Source organism: Triticum dicoccoides, chromosome 6A (genome assembly GCF_002162155.2).
Source record: "Triticum dicoccoides isolate Atlit2015 ecotype Zavitan chromosome 6A, WEW_v2.0, whole genome shotgun sequence".
Classification (NCBI taxonomy): Eukaryota; Viridiplantae; Streptophyta; class Magnoliopsida; order Poales; family Poaceae; genus Triticum; species Triticum dicoccoides.
Window position 1 is genome coordinate 328486578 of NC_041390.1, and position 23139 is coordinate 328509716.

Here is a 23139-nt window from a genome sequence, read left to right on the forward strand (position 1 = left end):
GGGTCCAGGCAGTTTGCACGTCCAAAATGACTCAAGTAGATTCCTATCCCAGCTGTACGTTGGGTAGTTTTACATCAAGTTTCTTTTGTTATGGCCACTTCCGTTAGCCGATTTGGTTCTGGTCTCCACGATGTAACTTACCCCACCGAGGTTGTAAAATTACCTCGCATCTTTGTTCCCTAAGGTGGTTTGGTGCGGGACAGATTCATTTTTCTATGCCGTAATTTTACCTCACCGGCTGCTTCTCTCTTGTGCTCTGGGCGTGCAGCGAGTGGTTTGGCTGGGGTGAGGAATAACTATTCCTCACCCTGGGTGGCGAATAGCGCGACCCTATATATATATGAGTTTATATCCTCTACAACATTCACTTATAGCTATTTCTTCGTATTGCCTTTTCTGCTAAGTGAATGTGATCGAACCCTTCCCCCTCTATGCTATACTCAACCCAATCTATTCACAAATTCTTCATGTGCGTTCTATTTGGAACTCATTCAAAATCTTCACTGTGTCCTTGTCAGCTGAAGAATTTGCAAACGGAACTTTTAACTTATTCTATCCAAATTTTCGGCTTTGCCGCTCAAACCGTTCCACATCCCACGACAACACATATCTATTCACCCACGATCTCACACGATCTCCACTTCTCAGTATGTGGGAGACACATGTCAAGCGAATGAGAAGGGTCAGGGGCACGTTCGTCCAATTTCTTCGGGCGAACAATTTTTTCACCGTGGCTATAAATACCCCTTCCCTTCCTCACTTCACTTTTAATCCGCTCGTTCTCACTCCAGCTCGAGCTTCTCAAACCCTAGCGCCGCCGCTACTTCATCATCGCCAGTGAGTAAGAGCTTCACTGCCTCGACTTCGTCACCGTAGTACTCGCGTCGGCTGCGGATTTCTTCACTCTGCCGCCGCCGTAGCTATCTTCCTCTACCAAGTTAGGGCGTGGAAGATCTGAACTGACGAACTTCACATCTACACCTCTTAGTTTGTCTTGTTCTTCGTCTAGGGTAATTAAAAGTTACTTTTACTGCCCTCTTTGATTCAAATGATAACTACAAAATCTTCAAAGGTGTTTATTCTTCAAATTTGTCACACACTGAACACCTCACATGCCATCTGTTCTTGATTCATTTCTCTAAGCTATATTTTCTTCAAGATTCCTCAATTGTGTGGATTTTCGATCTATACAACTCTGTAACCTAAGACTAAGAACGCTTAGTGAAATTCTTCAAGACTCATCTGGTCAAAATCCTCAAACTTGTTCTTTTTGAAAAACCTCTGAGAACGCATATGACCTCTCCATATTCCTCGCAACTATACTCTATTCACAGGTACTCATGTCAGCTGCTGAATCACTAGGTTCTCATCAACTTAACTCATTTGCAGCATTCCTCGAAGAAAAGTTGCATACATCTTCAGAGAATTCCAATGTTCAAATTCCTCATCTGAAGAAAATGGCTGATGGAAAGAAGCCACAGAAGGGAGGAAAGAGGCCTGAGGTCAATACTGCTTTTGAGATCCCTGATGATATATACAAGGACTATTGCACTCCTGATGAGGCCAAGTTTGTTAAGGAGGGTAAAAATCAGCGCAAGGTGCGCATTCAAAGAATAGAGAGGAGATGGGCAAGAGAGTGGAGGGAGTACAGGTATGTTACTCCCAAGTACATGAAGAAATTCGCTCTCAATCCTCCATCCCAAGACCTCCGTTGGCACCTGGCCAAGAAGCAGATCCCACCAGCCTCAAGCGTGGTGAGGATTATCCTGATGAATGGGCCAAGCGCCAGGCCAAGTTGGCCAAACAAGCAAGAGAAGCAGTGAGGAAATTCAATAAAGACTCTGCTGCTGCTGCTGCCACTGCTGAGGCCTGTGCAAGTAAGACCAAGAAGGCTATGCCAAAGAAGCCTGCTTATAAGCCAAGTGCTTCAACCCAAATGCCCTCATGGCCAAGTTCCTCAGCAATGCCCTCACTGCCAGTTTCTTCAAAGCCCTCACGGCCAACTCCTCATGCTGCTCCCACTCCAAAGTCCTCAGCTCCTCCGCCAAAGCCCTCAGCTGCTCTGACCAAATCCTCTACACATGTGCATCTCGCCACGTGCCAAAGGACAGCAGGCATCTCTATTGCCTTAGGAGCATCTGCTAGTTCCTCAGCACCACTGCATTCTTCAACTGGTCCCACTCTATTGAAGACCAAGGCAACTGCTGGACGAGGTTCTCGACCAAGTCCTCAAAAGAAGCAGGTCGCTTTTCAAGTGCCGTCAGATGAAGACAAAGCTGATGATGATGAACTTGCAGAAATCATCAGAGACAGGAAGGTCAAGGCTGATTGAGCCAAGGGCACAAGTGTGCCTCTGCTTTTGGATCCAAAGTTGATCCTTGAGTACATTGATCTATGGCACAAGGACCCCAATACTCCTATGCCTGACTTCAAGTTGACTCCTGGCCAAAGCCATATGTTGACTCACTTCATTCAGGAAGAAAAATGGAAGTTTGAGAAGGCCAGGCAGATCAAGAAAGCGTAGTACAAAAAGGAGAGCTACCTGAAGAAAAACGTTGTCTCTATGACAACTGAACAACTTGTCACTATTCAATCTGAGATCAAGAAACTCAGTGATGAATTTGACGCATACCGTGCTGATTGGCTTGGAGCCAAGGTCAGTTTTGTGAAGCTCACTGATCAATTCACTTCAAATGTTGCAGCCCCAACGCAACAGGAAATTCCTCAGGCTGAAGCATCTGCTCAGCCTACTGAAGAAAATGCCAGCACTGCTGATGACAATCAGGCTGCTGAAGAAAATGCTAATTCTAGGGCTGATGACTGCATTCCAGCCACTGAAGAAATTGCCAGGGCAACCACTAGTGTTGTGCCTGAAGAAAGTGAAGACGTCAGGGCAACTGCATCAGTTGCGCCTGAAGAAATTCAACCAAATTCCTCTGCTCCTCCTGCGCCTACACCAACTCCGATCCTTCCATCTGCATCAGATGTGAAGAAGACCAAGGCTGCAGAGCGTGCAATTGTGAAGAAAAAGAAGGCATCAACTTCATCAGATTCTTCAGCCCCGAAGAAGATGAAGCCATTGACTAGCTCATTTGACAACCCAATTGATGTTGTTCCTATCTCAACCATGCCATCAAAGGACCTTGTTCCTTTTGATAAAGAATATGTGATTCCAAGTGAATCAGACGATGACATTCCCTCAGCTGCTTCGTCAGAACAACTAGATGAAGAAATTGAAGTGGATGCAATCCCTTCAACACCAATTGTCTCCTCACCCATGCCTCAGTTTACTGCTGAAGAGGCCGGTGTTGAAGAAGAAGATGCAGATGTGGACATTGGAAGCACTACTCCAGTGATGAAAGATGACTTTTTAGGAAAGTTAGCACCCCAATTCTCCTCTGTTCACACCTCTTCAACAAATTCCTCAGTCCCCTGTAGCTACTGAAGTACAAATGGGATTTGAAGAACCTCATGCAACCCCATCTGTTCATGAAGAAATCCCAGCCACTAGTGCTGAAGAAAATGTCAATGAAGAATTGAAGTTCCAGGTTGCAACTGAAGAAGAACCTGGAATTCCTCAGCCTATGGAACCTGAGATCGAGATCCCTGAGGTTGTGATGCCATTAACTAACACTCCTCACCCCAAGCCAAGGGATCCCTTCTCGAAGAAGCAAGAATTCAAGGCTGATGACTTCTTTGGCGAGCATGTATTCTTCACTGACTACAATCCTTATGACTCTGCTCGTCTAAGGAGGAAGCGTTTCTGGACTGCAAGCCAGGCCAACTTCTATTCTTCACTGCTTTTTAACAAGGACAAAATTTTCTACCATGAGCACATTCCTCACGTGGACTGTAACATCCGAAATTTTCAATTTGGAATGTTATACATAGTCATCCATGCATATAAAATTTTATTCGCATTTCGTCTCGCGATCCTCAAAATCCTAAGCAACTCAAGGACCCTCGGAGAGAGTTGAGGATTTCCCGGTTTTCAAATTTGATTTTATCAAATTTTGAAACAAGGATTTTGGTTTTAATTATTTTCTCTCCAAATATATTTCATACTAAAATATATGAGAGGAGATAATATGACTTCTCCAAGATAATTGAAATATTGGAGGAAAATATTAAAATCAAATATTTGTTTTATTTGGATTTTATTGCAATTTTGTGTGCATTAGGAAAATTGCGCGTTTTTCAACATTGCATTTTAGGGCCAAGAAAATGTTCATCTCGTTCTAAATGTTTTATTTAGACGGTGAAAATTTATTTTGGCATTTTTAGATTTTTATTTATTTTTCTAGGATTTTATTTCGGTCGGGGAAATTATTTAAAAAAAAGTTCCCGCGCCCGACTGGGCCTAAGGCCCAGCCGAGCCAGGCCGGCCCAGCCGCCGCTGATGGAGTCATGTACCTAGGGTAGGGTCACACACCTGATCTAAGTACCCTGCCCAAGGACACCCTCAGAAGAGATCGCCTTCCAGTCGACCTACGAGGGACTCACTCGACTGACTTGAAGGACTCGACCACGAAGACTCACTCGACCACCAGAAGGTCAAGAGGCACTCTGCACTGCAACGATCTGTAATTGAGTAGACTTTATGATAGTAAAGACACTTTATGTGGGGCGTTACCAGTAACGCCCCGGACTTAATGTACCTTAAACCCTTCATTACGTGGGTTGGCTGGGGTCCTGGCGCACTCTATATAAGCCACCCCCCTCCACAGGCAGAAGGGTTCGGCACCCTGTAATCCATATACACATAATCCACTCGACCGCCTCCGGGCTCCGAGACGTAGGGCTTTTACTTCCTCCGAGAAGGGCCTGAACTCGTACATCTCTTGTGTTTACAACCTCTCCATAGCTAGGACCTTGCCTCTCCATACCTACCCCCCACTCTACTGTCAGATTTAGATCCACGACAGTTGGCGCCCACCTTGGGGCCGGTGTTTTAGCGATTTTGTGGAGAAGTTGCGATTCTTCCGAGTACTTTCATCATGGTAGCTGCTGGAGTTTTGGTCGAGGGTCGAGAGATTCGTCTCGGTGCTCTCACCTTCGTCGCCGACGACTCCGCCTGGCTCCAGGAGGCTCCACTCGACGTCGATGCGCTCCCCGTCCGTGGTGCGATGCATTTTCGCGCATGTGTCCGCGGCGTTCTGCTGCGGCATTCCTCGACCCCATATCGGTCGACTCCCCTATCGACCACCCTCCCGGTCTCCCGCCAGCGCAAGCGCTCGGGTCGGTCGAGGCTTCAGCGGTGGGTGAGACGCACGGTGGCTCGCCAGACGGCCACCACCCAAGTTGCGCCAATCGAGCCCGACAAATCTCTCTACGGCCTGTTCGATCTGTCGACTGGCTCCGTAGAGACTGCATCCGAATGCGATAGCAGTGATCCAGCAGTGGAAATCCTGATGGTCGACGGGCCTCGCAGCCCCCCTGGCTTCGCCCGTGATGGTGGGGCAGGCGACGGAGGCGACCCCGCACGAGACCACGAAGAGTACCAGCCCGAGCCACTCGACTCTCTGCAAAGAAAGGAACTTCGCCGCAGGAACATGGATGCCCTGCATACTCCCATCGCAGGAGAAACCCCCGAGGCTCGCGCCTTGGAGGAGGCACGTTTGGCCAATTTGGCCGAACGCGCTCGCCTGGAGAATCTTCAGCGAGCACTCGACGAGCGCGCGCGGCAACGAGTTCCCGACGCCAATCAACGTCAACTCTTCCCGCCGACTCAGGTATATCGAACCCCAATCCAGAATTTAGCAGCTGCGACCCGTATAGCAGAGTCCATCCAGCCCTCTCAGTCGGAAGCTGGCAGAGGCTTGATGCAGATCAGGGATCTGCTCCGGGCAGCAGGAGATCAGAATTCAGCCGTGTCGCAGTCGCGCAACAGAATTCACAGTCGATCCGTCGCTGCGAATACGGTTCAGTCGGCTCACAGTCCTAGATCGCCTCCGCGGCGTGAAGGGCGCGAGAATCGGCGAGACCAATATGGAGACCGACACGACCGAGATGATAGGCGTCGAGTGCCCACTTCCCCTCCGAGGGGTGGGTCTTACGCTCCTAGGCAGCAAGATGACAGACGTCAGCTCAGTGCGGGGCGAAGAGTTCTAGTCGACCCCAGAGAACCAGGCTTCGATGCGCGATCCATTATCGTGCAAGGCTTGGTCGACCGGAATAGAGCCCATCGAGGTGGACTCGACAGAGATGCGCCCACGAGCAGTCGAGTGCACGTTTCTGGTCCGGAATGTTTCAGCAGAGCTATCACAGCCGCAGTGATTCCTCCCAATTTCAGGTTGGCAACAGGAGTCAGCAAGTTCACCGATGAGTCTAAGCCTGAAACTTGGCTTGAGGACTACCGAGTGGCGGTTCAGATTGGTGGTGGGAATGACGAGGTGGCCATGAAGCATTTGCCCCTCATGTTGGAAGGTTCTGCCAGAGCGTGGTTGAATCAGTTACCTCCTAGCAGCATTTACACTTGGGAAGATCTGTCCCGAGTGTTCGTCAGAATGTTTGAAGGAACTTGCAAGCGACCGGCTGGATTGATGGAGCTGCAAGTCTGTGTGCAGAAGACCAATGAGACTCTCAGGGAGTATATTCAGAGATGGATCACTTTGCACCATACTGTGGAGAATGTATCTGATCATCAGGCAGTCTGCGCCTTCAAGGATGGTGTCAAGAACAGAGAATTGAGTATGAAATTTGGTCGAACCGGAGACATGACCTTGAGTCGGATGATGGAAATTGCTACCAAGTACGCCAACGGTGAAGAAGAAGACCGACTCCGAAGCGGCAAGCACAAGCCGAGCCAGTCGGAGAAGGGAAACACCAGTCGGAAACAGAAGCGGAAGGCTGAACCGGCAGCTCCTGGAGAGGCTCTGGCCGTGACTCATGGAAAGTTTAAAGGGAAACCAAAAGGATCCTGGAACCCTAAGAAGGTAAAGGATAAAGAAGGGAACGACGTGATGGATATGCCATGTCACATCCACACGAAGAAAGACGAAGAGGGGAATATCATTTACCCAAAGCATACCACTCGCCAATGTCGACTCCTGATCCAGCAGTTTCAAGGAAAACAGTGTAAAGACAAGGAAAAGGAGTCGGACAAGGCCGAAGACAAGGAGGACAGTGAGGAAGGATATCCGCATGTCAACTCCACTCTGATGATCTTTGCAGATGTGGAAAGCAAGAGTCGATTGAAAGTCATTAACCGCGAGGTGAACATGGTTACCCCAGCAAAAGCAAATTATCTGAGATGGTCCCAAACACCCATCACATTCGACCAATCTGATCACCCGACTCATATTGCCACCCCTGGGAGGCAAGCTTTGGTGGTCGATCCAGTTGTCGAAGGCACTCGACTGACAAAAGTGCTGATGGATGGTGGTAGCGGGCTGAATTTGTTGTATGTAGACACACTGAAAGGAATGGGCATTCCGATGTCCCGACTGAGCACCAGTAACATGAGCTTTCATGGAGTTATACCAGGGAAGAAAGCCGAGTCACTCGGCCAAATAGCTCTGGACATGGTGTTTGGTGATTCGAAACATTTTCGCAAAGAGAAGTTGACGTTTGAGGTCGTGGATTTTCAGAGTGCATATCATGCCATTTTGGGGAGACCAGCTTATGCACGGTTCATGGCTCGACCATGTTACGTGTACCTCAAATTGAAGATGCCCGGCCCCAAAGGAGTGATCACTGTCACCGGTGATCGGAAAAAGGCAGAAGAGTGCTTTCAGAAGGGCTCAAAGATTGCTGATTCCCAGGTGACAGCGGTCGAGTTTGAAGAATACAAGCAAAACGCAGATCCGAGTGATTTGTTGCGATCCAAGAAACCCGCCACAGAATCTGCATTTCAGTCGTCCGGTGAGACGAAGCCTGTTCACATTCACCCGACCGACCCCGATGCAGCCCCGACCCACATCTCCACAACACTCGACCCGAAATAGGAAGAAGCGCTCATCCAGTTCCTCCGTGAGAACTGGGACATTTTTGCATGGAAGCCCGCTGACATGCCAGGTGTTCCCAGGGGACTGGCTGAGAATCGCCTAAGAGTCGACTCATCAGCAAAACCAGTCAAAGAGCATCTTCGGCGGTCCGCCGTCCAGAAGAGAAAAGCCATTGGTGAGGAAGTGGCTCGACTGTTGGCGGCAGGATTTATCCGAGAGATATACCACTCCGAATGGCTCGCTAATGTCGTCATGGTTCCTAAGAAGGACAAATCGCTCCGAATGTGCATTGATTTCAAGCACATCAACCGGGCCTGCCCGAAAGATCATTTTCCTCTCCCTCGCGTAGATCAAATTGTTGACTCGACCGCGGGATGCGAGAGATTGTCTTTTCTAGACGCCTACTCCGGGTACCACCAGATCTGTCTGTACGGACCCGACGAGGTAAAAACAGCTTTCATCACTCCATTCGGGTGCTTCTGCTATATCACCATGCCATTCGGCCTCAAGAATGCCGGAGCCAGATTTATGCGAATGATTCAGAAGTGTCTACTCACTCAAATCAGTCGGAATGTGGAAGCGTATATGGATGATATCGTCGTCAAGTCACGAAAAGGTTCCGACCTGCTCGCTGACCTCGCCGAAACATTTGCCAACCTCAGAAGGTATGATATCAAGCTCAATCCATCAAAGTGCACATTCGGAGTTCCCGGTGGCAAGTTACTCGGTTTTCTCGTTTCCGAGCGAGGGATCGACGCTAATCCAGAAAAGATCGGCACTATTCTCCGAATGAAACGCCCTGTGCGAGTGCACGATGTCCAGAAGCTTACTGGATGCTTGGCCGCATTAAGTCGATTCATCTCACGACTCGGTGAAAAGGCATTGCCTCTTTACCGACTAATGAAGAAGGCAGACAAGTTCGAATGGACTCCAGAAGCTGATGCAGCGTTTGCCGAGCTAAAAGCTCTGCTCTCCACCCAGCCGGTGCTTGCTGCTCCAATCAGCAAAGAGCCTCTGTTGCTTTATATCGCAGCCACAGGACAAGTCGTCAGTACAGTGCTTACGGTCGAGCGGGAAGAAGAAGGAAAAGCTTTCAAAGTTCAGCGCCCAGTGTATTATTTGTCTGAAGTCTTGACTCCATCCAAGCAGAGATATCCTCATTATCAGAAGCTTGTGTATGGAATATACATGACCACAAAGAAGGTTGCTCATTATTTCTCTGATCATTCCATCACAGTCGTCAGCGACGCTCCACTATCAGAGATTTTGCACAACAGAGATGCAACTGGTCGAGTGGCGAAATGGGCGATTGAACTTCTTCCCCTTGATATCAAGTTTGAGGCAAAGAAAGCCATTAAGTCCCAGGCAATAGCAGATTTCCTCGCCGAGTGGATTGAACAGCAGCAGCCGACTGAAGTTCACTCGGAGCATTGGACCATGTTTTTTGATGGCTCTAAGATGTTGAATGGTTCTGGTGCTGGGGTTGTCCTGGTTTCCCCCAGAGGAGATAAGCTCAGATATGTGCTCCAGATTCACTTTGATTCCTCCAACAATGAGGCAGAGTATGAGGCCCTCTTATACGGATTGCGCATGGCCATTTCACTTGGCGTCCGTCGCCTGATGGTCTATGGCGATTCAGATTTAGTGGTCAACCAAGTGATGAAGGAGTGGGACGTGAGAAGCCCAGCCATGACTGGATACTGCAGTGCAGTGAGGAAGCTGGAAAAGAAGTTCGAGGGGTTGGAGGTCCATCATATACCCCGACTGAAAAATCAAGCAGCTGATGATCTAGCAAAGATAGGTTCCAAGAGAGGAGTCATTCCGAGTGGTGTGTTCTTGGAGCATATACACACTCCGTCAGTCAAAGAAGATCCTTTCACCGAAGAAGCTCCACAGCCCAAGAGTGCCACAGATCCGACTGAGGTTGAAGTCCCAGCAGTGGTCGACTTGGTCATGGAGGTCTTGGTGGTCATTCCCGACTGGACAGTTCCGTATATTGCGTATATCCTGAGAAAAGAGCTTCCGGAGGATGAGGAAGAGGCTCGACAGATCGTCCGTCGATCTAAAGCCTTTACCGTAATCAAAGGACAGTTATATAGAGAAAGCGCGAATGGAGTTGGTCAGAAGTGCATAACACCAGAAGAAGGTCGAATCATCCTTAATGATATCCACTCGGGGACCTGTGGTCATCATGCGTCCTCTCGGACCATCGTGGCCAAAGCATACCAAGCCGGATTTTACTGGCCAAAGGCGAATGAGATGGCAAAGGAAATAGTGGATAAGTGCGAGGGATGTCAGTTCTACTCGAATATGTCGCACAAGCCTGCATCAGCTCTGAAGACCATTCCACTCGTCTGGCCTTTCGCAATATGGGGGTTGCACATGGTCGGTCCTTTGAGAACAGGTCGAAGTGGCTTCACGCATGTACTGGTGGCAGTCGACAAGTTCACCAAGTGGATTGAGGCTAAACCAATCAAGAACCTTGACGCTGGTACTGTTGTTAGCTTCATCAGGGAACTGATATTCAGATATGGAGTCCCGCACAGCATCATTACGGATAATGGGTCAAACTTTGACTAGGAGGAATTCAGGGATTTCTGCAACTCTCAAGGCACACGAGTCGACTACGCTTCAGTCGCCCATCCGCAGACGAATGGACAAGCAGAGCGAGCCAATGGCCTGATTCTCAAGGGATTGAAACCCCGACTGATGCGTGATCTCAAGCATGCAGCTGGAGCGTGGGTCGACGAACTTCCCTCGGTGCTTTGGGGACTGCGGACCACACCTAATCGATCGACCGGAAGAACTCCATTCTTCTTGGTCTACGGAGCTGAAGCAGTCTTGCCGAGTGATCTTCTCCACAATGCTCCTCGAGTTGAGATCTACAACGAAGCAGAAGCTGAACAAGCGCGGCAGGACGCAGTCGGGCTTTTAGAGGAAGAAAGGGAGATGGCTCTGATCCGGTCGACCATCTACCAACAAGATTTGCGTCGTTTCCACGCCAGAAATGTGAGGGGTCGAGCCTTCCAGGAAGGAGATTTAGTTCTCCGAGTGGATTAGAAGAAACATCACAAGCTTGCTCCTTCTTGGGAAGGACCCTTCATCGTCACCAAAGTTCTCCACAACGGGGCGTACCGTCTTTACAACGTCGAACATAATATCGACGAGCCCTGAGCTTGGAACGCGGAACTACTCCGCCCATTTTACACTTAAGTTTATCACTCGGATGAGTTGCAATAAAGTACTCCTGTAGTTCATGGATTTCAAAATAATAGTGTCATAGTTCCTCCATAATTTTTGTCACTTTTTATTTTGTCCAATAAAATTTTCCCCTCAGTGGGTGACTTAGCCGCGAATCCGTTTCGCCTAAGTTTGTAAAAATCCTTACCGAGTGGTGAGCCAGACTCCCACTCGGAGGCTTAGTTGCGAATCTGTTTTGCCTAAGATTAAATAAAATCCTACCGAGTGGTAAGCCAGACTTCCACTCGGGGGGCTTAGCTGCAGTCCAAGTACTCGCCTAAGTTATAAAAATCCTACCGAGTGGTAAGCCAGACTTCCACTCGGAGGCTTAGCTGCAGTCCAAGTACTCGCCTAAGTTATCAAAATCCTACCGAGTGAAGAGCAAACCTCTCACTCGGGGGCTTAGCTGCAGCCCAGTGCTCGCCTAAGATATAAAAATCCTACCGAGTGAAGAGCAAACCTCTCACTCGGGGGCTTAGCTGCAGCCCAGTGCTCGCCTAAGATATAAAAATCCTACCGAGTGAAGAGCAAACCCCTCACTCGAGGGCTTAGCTGCAGCCCAATGCTCGCCTAAGATATAAAAATCCTACCGAGTGAAGAGCAAACCTCTCACTCGGGGGCTTAGCTGCAGCCCAGTGCTCGCCTAAGATATAAAAATCCTACCGAGTGAAGAGCAAACCTCTCACTCGGGGGCTTAGCTGCAGCCCAGTGCTCGCCTAAGATATAAAAATCCTACCGAGTGAAGAGCAAACCCCTCACTCGGGGGCTTAGCTGCAGCCCAGCGCTCACCTAAGTGGATTAAGGAATAAGTCGACTGCAGTGAGCGTCTTGCTTTGAACCTGCAAAAGACATTTCAAGCCAAAAGCAATCATATTCAAACATCAAATTCAAGTTCGGAACGATACCTAAAGGAACCAAAAGTGCTCAGGCGCTAAGCCTGTTAAGGTTTATCGGTTACAACTCCACTCGGCATACCGAGGCAAATTTAAAGCGTCGAGCTTAAAAGAAGTTTTTTACCCCTCCTGTGGAGGGCTGGAAGGTGCAACAAACTCATCAAGATCAATTCCATCTGCGATCCGAGTGGCAGCAGCAATGAAAGTTTCCATAAAGGACCTGAAGTCGTGTTTCTTGGTGTTGGCCACCCGGAGGGCCGCCAGCTTCTCTTCTCGCGCATCTTTGCAGTGGACTCGGGCCAGACACAGAGCAACATCTGCACCGCACCAAGCCGAGGGCTTTTTCCACTCCTGCACTCGACCAGGGACCGTGTTCAAGCGAGCCATCGGCGACTCGAGGTCGTTCTGGAGTGTCTCCCTGGGCCAGAGCGTTGAGTCGATGCGAGATGTGGCGACCTTCAGCCTTGCAAGATAGTCCACGACAGCTGCAACACGGGACTCCAGTCGGAAAACATTCATGGCAACTTCGTCGTTCACCGGAGAATTGACGGGGTCAAGGTTTGGTTCCAGCCGGCTAGTCTCTTCTTCAAAGTCTTGACAAAATTCTGCAAGGGCGATCACCGAGTCAAGGCAATGGTCGAATGGAAAAATCACAGTTGAAAATGATTGTTGAGTGTAAAGGTTTACCTTCAAGCATAAGGAACAGCTTCTTGGCAAGACCACTCAGGAAGGCCTCCAGATCATTTTTCTTCCCAAGAGCAGCTTTCAGATTGGTATTTTCTTGTTCAAGCTTGGTGACTGAAGCTAACTTCTCGTCAACAAGCTTGATCTTCTCAGCTAGTTCAAGGTCTTTTTTCTGTTGGGCCTCCTTCACCTTACCTGCAAGTTACAGCAAGATCAGATTTTGAAACAAATAAAGGGAAAAAGCAGTCGTCGAGGTCTCACCAAACATACCTTTGGTCTCCTCCTTTGCCTTCGTCAGATTCTCCTGAACCAGCTTCAAATCCAGCTCGAGCTGAATGTGCTTGTTTTCCAGCTCAGTGTAGCGAGCCGCAAGGTCACGAGATCTCTGCGAAGAATCAATCGACTAAATGTCAAAGATAATTCACTTCCGAGTGGAAAAGGAAAACTCATGCGTTTCTAAGACTACAGCCGAATACAAGCATTCGACCGTAGTCTCGGGGACTACACCCAGTGGGTGCACTCAACGTGCCCCCACTAATCCTATTGAAGACAGAGTCGACCAGTCGACCTCAAAAAAAAACAAGATGTATTCTTTAAGACTGTAATCGACTGCAAGCAGTCGACCACAGTCTCGGGGACTACACCCAGTGGGCGCACTCAGTGTGCCCCCACCGGTTTGCGAAATCCAGTCGCCATAGTCGAATGACGGAAAGACTGAACTTATAAATCCTAAGGCCGACTGCCAGCAGTCAACCTCAGCCTTGGGGACTACACCCAGTGGGTGCACTCAGCGTGCCCCCACCGGTTTGCGAAATCCATTCGCCATAGTCGAATGACGGAAAGACTGAACTTATAAAGCCTAAGGCCGACTACCAGCAGTCGACCTTAGCCTTGGGGACTACACCCAGCGGGCGCACTCAGCATGCGCCCGCTAACACGGAGGTTAAATCGACACACCCAGTGGGTGATTACTATAAATTCTGGAAAGAAAAGTTTTTGATAGCATATCCTAACAGAACAAGCGGTGGTCGACTGACCTGAACATTGCTTTGAAGGGCGGAACTGGCGTCGTAAGCTGCCTGGCTCGCATCCCGGATGGTCTTCAACTGCTCCATCATGATCCCTGCCTGGCGTATTGCCTCCTTCGCGGCGCCAGCTTGGTCCTCTGGGACGTGGTGCGTCGTGAAGAGGGAGGGCTGCAGAGCACTCGTCAGTGGATCTGCGAAGGACACAGTGTGTCGAGTGGTGTTCTCCTCCTCCGCGACCAGAGTCTCAGGCACCGTCACATCCTGGGGCACCCTGCCGGCAGATGCTTTCCTACTCCTTCTATGCTTCAGCGGTTCCTCATCTTCATCATCATCAGGGAGAGTGATAACAACATTGGATGGAGCTACAGAAAAGAATCAGAATTAGAGATCATGAGTCAGTCGACTAGAAACGGTGTTAAGAGTATAGTACCAGGTTTTGAGGTTGCTGCGTCCTCCATCTCATGGTCGTCAGCCCGGGCTGAGGTCTCAGAAGTAGCAGCACTGCAACTCCAAAGAATCAGTCGACTAACTCCAGTGCCAACCAGAGATAAAGTTCGCACAAAACAAGAAGACTTAAGCAGCATGATTACCCTGATATGGTGGGGATGGACACCTTCATCTTCGGCAGGAGCTTGGTCGGCTTTGACGGGGCCGCCCTGGGCTGCTTCGACGCCTTTTCAGTCGGCGCCGAAGAGGTGGTCCGAGGGCGCTTGGTCGACTGTGTAACAGTCGCAACCCCCTTGCCACGTTCAGTCGCAGGGTCATGGACAAGCTTCGACCGCCTTTCCGAGCGCGGTGGTGCGACCTCCTCCTCCTCCTCTTCTTCGTCCTCCTCCTCATCATCATCATCGTCATCGTCATCATCATCATCCTCAGCGGCGTCCGAGTCCCACTCCTCCTCCTGGATCTCGCCCCCGCTCGCTTCTCCCTCCTCAGTCGGAGCCTGTGCTCCATTGGGCATCGAGTACAGCTCAGTGAGGACCTGATAGACATCAAGACAAAGATCAGTCGACCGGTCGGCAGAGAAAACAGAAATAAATGTGACAAGAATACAATGGGAAGTGGAGCAGACATACCTTGTTTGGATCACTGTGGTGGTCGAGTGGAGGAATCCTTCTGGCTCCACGAGGGTTATCCTTGTTCCCAGTGACAGCGGCCATCCACCTTTCCAGAGTGGCATCGTCGACTGCTTCTGGATTGACCCGAGTCTCATCCTCAGTCCCGCGGTACAACCACATGCAATGGCTCCGGAACTGAAGAGGCTGGATGCGACGCCTAAGAAAAACCTCCAGGAGATCCATACCCGTCACTCCCTCCCGAACCAACTGAACTACACGCTCCATCAGCATCTTCATGTCAGCTTTCTCCTCCGTAATCACCTTCAGAGAGGAGGGCTTGTTCACTCGGCCCATGGTGAACTGAGGGAGTCCACTCGACTGCCCAGGCGTCGACTGATCCTGGCAGTAGAACCAGGTCGACTGCCAGCCTCTGACTGACTCGGGAAATGTCATGGCTGGGAAGGTGCTCTTGTTCCTCACCTGGATCCCCAGACCCCCACACATTTGGACAACTTGGGTTTTTTCGTCGCCCGGGCTCGCCTCCTTCACGGTCTGAGAGCGACACGTGAATATGTGCTTGAACAAACCCCAATGCGATCAACAACCCAGAAAACTCTCACACATGGACACAAATGCGGCAAGATAGGCGATAGAATTTGGGGTGAAGTGGTGGAGTTGCGCTCCAAAGAAGTTCAAGAAACCACGGAAGAAAACGCTCGGCGGCAAAGAAAATCCGCAGTCGACATGGGTAGCCAGAAGCACGCACTCACCCTCTTCCGGCTGGGGCTGCCACTCTTTCCCCGGAAGCCTTGCAGCTCCATGAGGGATCAAGCCCTCGTTGGCCATGTCGAGGAGATCCGTCTCCGTGATGGTCGATTGGATCCAATCTCCCTGGACCCAGCCTTTCGGCAGGCGAGATCTAGACGAAGACCCACCGCGACTGGTGGATCTCCCCTTCGCCTTCTCCGTCGCCGACGCCTTCTTCGCGCGTTCCAGCGCCGCCGTCTTCTCCTTGACCATGGCTGCCGACGAGACGCGCGAGGAGAAGTTGTGCGGAGGCGAGAGCGAGCGCGTAGGGCGGAGACGAAGGGAGCAGGGAGAGAATGCTGAGGCACTGCTCAAAAAACCCTCGCCGGGCGCGTTTATAAGATCCCTTCCGAGTGGATGACAGGTGGGCCCGGTCGATCTAATCATATCCTGAAACAGTTGCGCGGACGTGATACGTGGCAAAAAAAGCGGCGCGGGGATCGAGGCGTCTATGCTCTGTCCCATCCGAGCGCCGCGGTCCGCCCCGCTTCGTGCGCTTCCCCAAATTTCGTATCCCGCAGAATCCGCGAACCGCAGATCGGTCTGCCAGATGTGGGATTTCCTGCGATCCGTCGCTCGGAAATCGGCGAAGTCCAAAAGATCACTCGACGAAGGAAAAGAATGGATCGAGTCGACTGAAGAAAAGTTGCTCACTATCAACAAAGAGATTTTTTGGTTCAAAACAACGCACGACCAGTATGCGAAGGTTAATCGGAAACAACATCAACTCCTTCATCACTCAAGCCTCAATCCATTCGGGGGCTAATGATGGAGTCATGTACCTAGGGTAGGGTCACAGACCTGATCTAAGTACCCTGCCCAAGGACACCCTTAGAAGAGATCGCCTTCCAGTCGACCTACGAGGGACTCACTCGACTGACTTGAAGGACTCGACCACGAAGACTCACTCGACCACCAGAAGGTCAAGAGGCACTCTGCACTGCAACAGTCTGTAATTGAGTAGACTTTATGATAGTAAAGACACTTTATGTGGGGCGTTACCAGTAACGCCCCGGACTTAATGTACCTTAAACCCTTCATTACGTGGGTTGGCTGGGGTCCTGGCGCACTCTATATAAGCCACCCCCCTCCACAGGCAGAAGGGTTCGGCACCCTGTAATCCATATACACATAATCCACTCGACCGCCTCCGGGCTCCGAGAAGTAGGGCTTTTACTTCCTCCGAGAAGGGCCTGAACTCGTACATCTCTTGTGTTTACAACCTCTCCATAGCTAGGACCTTGCCTCTCCATACCTACCCCCCACTCTACTGTCAGATTTAGATCCACGACAGCCGCCGCCGCCGCCTCCTCCTGCGCGCGCGCTGCCGCCGCCGCCACTGGGACCGGAGTCCGAGTTGGACTCCGCCTCCGCCGCGCCTTGCCCCCTCCTCCAAGTCGCCGCCCCCGCCCCCTTTATATACGCCGCCACCCCCGCGCCCAACACCACACCACCACCGCAACCGCCGCCGCCCACGTTGGCCGCCGTCGCCGCAGCCCCGTGCTGCCGCCCCCGCGAGCCGCTGCCACGCCGCTAACCTGCCTTGCCGGAGGTAGCCACTGGACTCCGTCGCCGGTTTTTTTAAAACCGTTCGGTTTTAAAAAAAACCCTAGATCCGTTTTTTTGGATTCACCGGTTTTTCTCGGTTCTTCTCGTTAGCGGACGTTTGTCCGTACATTCGTTTTAACGAATGGTTTTCGCCCGTTAGTTACAGCTAACGAACGCTCGTTCGTTAGTCTGTTCGTGAGTTTTCTTTTATCGGATTTATTCCTCGATTTTTCTGATCGTGATTTATTCCTCGGAATCAGGCGATTCAAGCGCCTAGAGTTTCGTCCTGAAACCCTCTTTTCGTTTAACCAACTCAAACAAGTTTTTGCTACTGTTAAATTTGACCTAGTTTCAGATTAGTAAATGAAGCTTCATTCTTTCGCCGTTTGAGTTTCGTTGCTCCGTTTGTTTTGATTCTTTTTGCGAAGCAGAGTTCTTAAGTTGAAACTTCTGGTCAACCCTCTTTTATTTGAGTTTTGCTTATGCATCGTTGCTTGTTACTTATGTATGCTATTGTTTGCTTGCGATAGAACACCCGGAGTGCGAAGTGTGCTACTACAAGTCCCTAGGTTTCGCAGATCATCAGCAAGGCAAGTAACACTTTGATCATACCCCTTTATCACCCAGTTTTTATGCATTAGTTCCAATCCTCAAACATTGCATGATTAGGATGTCATTAACTTGTGGGTTGGGAAGTAGTTGATGAGGTAGAACCTATTGCCCTGTTACATTCAAACCCTTGGGAGTTACTCTACGCGTTGCTTATATTACTATGCTATGCTATGCTCGTAGACGTGGTTTGGGTTTGAGTGAAATCCATGACATATGTGAGTTTGTTAAATTAACGGTTCAACTTAAGGTGGCAACTTAATCAAACAACTGGGTGGATTGAGGCACCTGGAGTACCCAGTGTTGCCTGTATTTTTTTTGGAAATCCCGAAGTACCCGTGTGATCTTCCTATGGATCGCCACCCAGGCTCAAAGGGAACTGAGATGATTCATGCTAGAAACTTCCATGTGCAGCTACAAGCTATTATGGGCTCTAGCATAGTTGAGTAAGTTACATGAAGCTCTTGAAGATGCAGATCAGTAGGTAGTGGGATGTAGGTTTGGTATGGTCTGTCCGGAGTAGAGAGTTAATGTTTCTGAAAGACTGTGTCTCGGTCATCCGTTTCTCAAACACCCTGTAGTGCGAGAAATCCAACAGAGGCGATCGAGTTTTGTGGGGAAAAGTGCGCAAACCTCTGCAGAGTGTACAATCTAATCATGGTTAGCCGTGTCCCCGGTTATGGACAATTCTTGAGTATCTAGTACTTGGGTTATCACAAGTATCTCATCATGTTTAACTAATATTGTTGGGTTGTTAATCACTTTAATTGGGATTGAGTTGGAGGAACCTTCTCAATGTTGTTCAACCACCATGCTGGTTAAATTAAAATCTATTCCTTTGTTGTAGGGAAAAATTGGCTTTTCGCAAAACTGTAACCATAGAGCTTTCCACCAGCCGAATATGCATGTAGTGATAGCATTATTCTATTCTTGCTCTACTGTGTTACTTTGCCAGCATATTCCATGTGCTGACCCGTTTTCGGGCTGCAACGTATTATGTTGCAGACTTTTCAGACGAGGAGTAAGGTACGTTAGGTCATTGTCGTGCAGCTCAGCTATGCCGTTGGAGTTGATGGACTCACTTTATCTTCCAAGCCTTCCGCTGTTATCGTATTAGATGGCCTTAAGCCATATTATTGTAATAAGTTCTCTCTTGAGACATTCGGTGTAATAAGTGTGTGATTGCTACTCTGTTATAAATCCTTCGAGTACTGTGTGTGTCAGCATTACTGATCTAGGGATGACACTGAAGCACAGAAACTTGACAATCTGAGGTCGGGTCGCTACAAGATGGTATCAGAGCACACGCTGAGTGTAGGACACGACCACTAAGATAAACCCTAGGTCACCCTTCTCTTCTCATTTCTGACTCCTCTCCATTTTCTACTCTTTAGGATGACGGAGATGAAGAACAAGTTTGCACAGCCGGATGAAGACACACCTTTTGGACGCCACTTGAAGGAAGTCACTAGGTACTTGAACATTATAAGACAGAGCTATATACCTCCAGGATTGTCTCTCTGCACGGCATTCCGCAGTTGATATCTTCAGATCGTGGTAGCATATTCACCTCTAAGTTCTAGGATTCTTTCTAGAAGGCCATGGGCACCCACATTCGCTTCAGCACAGCTTTTCATCCTCAAACTAGTGGCCAAGTCGAGCGAGTCAATCAAATTCTTGAAGATATGCTCAGGGCTTGTGTCATTTCTTTCGGTATGAAGTGGGAAGATTGTCTTCCATATGCTGAGTTATCCTACAATAACAGCTTCCAAGCGAGTTCAGGCAAGGCCCCATTCGAGATTCTCTATGGCAGGAAGTGTTGTACTCCTCTTAACTGGTCAGAGACTGGTGAACGCCAACTTCTTGGCAATGACTTGATCACAGAGGCTGAAGAAATGTGCAAAGTCATTCGTGAAAATCTCAAAGACGCGCAATCGCGCCAGGAGAGTTACTATGATAGCAGGCATCGTGACTTGGCTTTCGAGATCGGAGACCATGTCTACCTCCGCGTCTCTCCAACGAAAGGTACTCGTCGCTTCGGTATCAAAGGAAGCTTGCCCCTAGATACGTGGGTCCTTTCAAGATCATGGGCAAAAGAGGAGATCTCGCCTATCAACTTGAGCTTCCATCCAACTTTGCAAACATGCACGACGTGTTTCACGTGTCTCAGCTTTGCAAGTGTTTCAAGACTCCTGACCGCACCATCAACTTTGAAGAGATTGATCTCCAAGAAGACCTATCTTATCATGAGCATCCCGTTGCTATTCTTGAAGAAACTGAGCGCAAGACTCGCAACAAGTCTATCAAATTCCTAAAAGTTAAGTGGTCACATCATTCCGACCGTGAAGCCACCTGGGAACGCGAGGACCACCTTCGTTTCGAATATCCGGAGTTTTTCCAGTCCTAGATCTTGGGACGAGATCCTTTTGTAGTGGTGGAGTGTTGTAACGCCCCATATGTAACCTGCCATATTTGTATTCCAACTCTTGCCTTTTCCGGCACTAAGTTATGAGATTCCTCGTTGTTGGGTTTTTGTCTCCGTGTTTCTTTTGTCTTTGTCATGCATCTCATATCATGTCGTCATGTGCATCGCATTTGCGTACGTGTTCGTCTCATGCATCTGAGCATTTTCCCCGTTGTCCGTTTTGCATTATGGCGCTCCTATGCCCTCCGGTGTCCCCTTTTGCCTCTTTTCGTGTGAGGGTGCCAAACGTTCTCGGATTGGACCGAGACTTGCCAAGCGGCCTTTTTTACTACCGGTAGACCGCCTATCAAGTTTCGTGCCATTTTGGACTTCGTTTGATACTCCAACGGTTAACCGAGGAACCGAAAAGGCCTCGTGTGTGTTGCAGCCCAATACCTCTCCAAAGTGGCCCAAAACCCACCTAAACCCCCTCCATCATCTAGGTCGTTCGATCACGATCGCGTGGCCGAAAACCGTGCTCAATTTGGAGCCTCCTAGCTCCCTCTGTGTATAAAAAGGCATCTCCCCCGAAAATCCCGGATCAATCCACCCCTAACCCTAGCCCCGTTCCCCTCCGCGCGCCGACACGTCCGGTCCGTGCCAGACGTTTCGCGCCGCCGCTCCGCAGCCACTGGCAAGCCGCCACGTGTCCCATCGGCTGCCTCCCGCGCCCCGGCCCGCCTGAGCCTGGGACGGGCCCCCGAGGCCCAGCAGACCAACCGCGCCCGCACCTGCTTCCTCCTCGTCGCGCCGCCGCGCTCTCTCCTCGCCGGCCGGCGCGCCGCCCCGCGCGTCGGCACCACCGTCTGCCCCCGACCGCCGCCTCCTCTCCGCTCGCCGCCGACCCCGACCGCGACCGCCGCCCGCGCCGCCTCGCGCCGTCCGGAGCAGCGCCGCGCCGCCCCGACGATGGATCTGGCATTCCCCGCTCTGGCCACCCCTTCCCCTCGAAGATCCGTCGAGTTCATCAATTCCGGTGAACAGCTCCGTCGAACCTCTTAAAGCGCGCCGAAACCCTAGATCCAGATCTGGGAGGTTGACCTCGTTTTTTTGCCTAAGTCCCAGTATTTTTTAGCATATTTCATCGCATCATATCTTTGCATCCGTGGCTCCATTTTGGGCGTGTAGCATATCAAATTGTTTGTCTCAATGTGCACTTCATTTCATTCCATTGCACCATGTTCATTTGAGTTCATCTTGATGCCCTAAATGCTGTTGCAAGAGTGCTATGTGATGTTAGTTTCAGATTCTTAACAGATTATGGACTTTTGTCATTTTTGCCATGTTTAATGTGTGCCTCCTATGATCTTGAGCCCTACATGTGTTTTAATGTATGCCATGCCATCTTTACAGGGGTGCATGCCATGTATTTTTGTGATCTTTGTGGTGACTAGCACAAGCATGCAAACTAGCTCTCGTGATGTTGCTGATTTCAGGGACTTAGAATTCTTCTAAGTCTTTTCCCTGATAATATTTTTATGCCTTTTTATTCATGTTGCTACCGAGTGACCCATGCCTCTTTTGAGCATGTTCAGTCAGGATGTTTTTGAGATATTGTTATTCTATATCCATCCATGTCTTTGTTTGCAATTATGGAGCACCCTAGCATGACTCAATCTTGCTCTACTTTTGTTATAAAATGTTCCTGGCAGATTGTTTACGTGTTAATCAATTTTGCCGAGGTTGTTGTAGTTGATCCATGCATGCTATGAGAGTGTTATTGCCATGGTTAGCTTATTTATCATGTCTTCTTGCTGGGTCTATGCTTAGTTTTTCATGCAATGCCTTGTGGTGAGTGCATCGAGCTCGTAAACATGCCTACGTAACTCTGTTTTTCCATGTTCCAGTTTTCTGCTAAGTCTGAATCTGTTAATGAGACTTGCTATGTTCACATGGTTGCCATTGTATTTTCTGGTCCCTTTTGGCTTATGGTCAATAAGGGACTTTTGTTATATGCTTTGTGTAGTTTCATGCCATGCCTTGCTTTGCCATGATATGTTCCTGTAGCATGTAGTTATCTTGCTCTAAACTTTGCTTCCTGATGTTAACTACCGACATGTCGTTATTTTCACCAAGTCTGTGAACCTGATATCTTTTGCACTTTTGCCATGATTGTTTGAACTTGCTACTTTGTGAATTAGCCGTAGCTTAGTGTTCATATTTTGTCAAGCATCTTGAGTGGATCACTGCCATGTGCTTTGTTGCTATGTTAGAGTGCAGTAGCTTATTTTTCTTGATGCATTTAGATGGCCTCGTGTTGTTAATCGCAGCTTTGTGCCATTATTGTTTTGCTTTAATACACCTATATACTTGGTAAAGGGTGGAAGGCTTGGCCTTATGCCTGGTGTTTTGTTCCACTCTTGCCGCCCTAGTTTCCGTCATACTGGTGTTATGTTCCTTGATTTTGTGTTCCTTACGTGGTTGGGTTATAATGGGAACCCCTTGACAGTTCGCCTTGAATAAAACTCCTCCAGCAAGGCCCAACCTTGGTTTTACCATTTCTCACCTAGCCCCTTTTCCCTTGGGTTCTGCGGACTCAAGGGTCATCTTTATTTTAAACCCCCTGGGCCAGTGCTCCTATGAGTGTTGGTCCAAACTAGAGCCCTTTGCAGCGCCCCCTCGGGGAAACTCGAGGTTTGGTTTTAGTTGTATGGAGCGCTCATCCAGTGTGCCCTGAGAACGAGATATGTGCAGCTCCTATCGCGATTTGTCGGCTCATTCGGGCGGCTTTGCTGGTTTAGTTTTACCATTGTCGAGATGTCTTGTAACTGGGATTCCGAGTCTGATCGGGTTGTCTTGGGAGAAGGAATATCCTTCATTGACCGTGAGAGCTTGTGATGGGCTAAGTTGGGACACCCCTGC